Raw genomic sequence first — 1,166 nt, forward strand, 5'->3', positions numbered from 1 at the left:
TTTATTTTCCATCATACGATTGAATGTGAACTTTTGAATGTGTTTTTACTCTCCTCACAGGTGGCTGTGTGAGAATCCACTGTTAACTGCTAATTGATGTTTTGATTTAATTGCTCTTAATTGATTTTTTTTTGTTACTCTGCCTTTTCAAAGCCTGGTTAACCATTAAGTGGGTTTACGGATCCTATTGTTCACAGACCTGATGTCTTACAGATAAGAGCAGCTGAGGTGGGGGAAGTGAACCTCAGACTGTAATTAGGTGGTTAGGGTGAAGGCTATGTGCTGCTGACCCCCGAACCCCCCCCCCGCAGGCCATTAGGGATGGCTGCAGAGAAAATGCTCTTCAGGTCCTCATCTTCTACTAAACTTGGTTGAATTGACTTCTTTGGTTTTGTTCCTCTTCTGACAAAACAGAACTTGGGGAGATGTTTTAGGATGAAAATCATGTCTCAACGTAATCCTAATGCTTCTGATCCCGTCTCTACAGGAAACGCTCGTGGTGACACTGCAGCAGAAGCAGCAGCTTTATGGCATACATGTTCTCCTGTGTTTTTGTTCTCTTTTTCACAGTTCCTCAGCAGTTTCCTGCTGACTTCCTCTCTGGACGTGCACCTCTGTTTGCAGGATGAAGCTGCACACACTTGTTGGCTGGTTTTGCTGTGATGTTTAACCATGTCTTTCTAAAATGACGCATGGGCTGATCCATGCGTCAAATGGGGGAATGATATGTAGCCTCGTCTAAAAGTCAACTTTCAGACTAAGTAACCCCTCATTTTGAAAGGTGATTTATTAAAAACAGGCAATATTATTAAAAATATTCGCTAATGGTTAAATAAGTTATTGTTCATTTAAATGTAAAGTTGCAAGATTAATAAATAAGTTTGTTTTAAAAAGGGAAAACATTTGTTAACAGTATTTAAACTGTTTCTTTTATTTTCTGTGGATTCTTGTTTCTTTATCAAGTTTGTTTTCATTGCAATCTCATGGCACCTGTATATTGTTTCTCTACCTAACATGTTTATGTCAATCTTTCGGTTCTGGATGCTTATTGGATGAAGTGATTGCTTTGTCCAATCAGAAGTGATGAGGTGTGTGCTTAGTAAGCTTAGGTCTCACGTAGCAGGGGCCCGTTTCAAGAAGCAGGTTTTGTTGGAACTCTGAGTTCG

This window comes from Oryzias melastigma, unplaced genomic scaffold (genome assembly GCF_002922805.2).
Source record: "Oryzias melastigma strain HK-1 unplaced genomic scaffold, ASM292280v2 sc00619, whole genome shotgun sequence".
NCBI classification, from domain to species: Eukaryota; Metazoa; Chordata; class Actinopteri; order Beloniformes; family Adrianichthyidae; genus Oryzias; species Oryzias melastigma.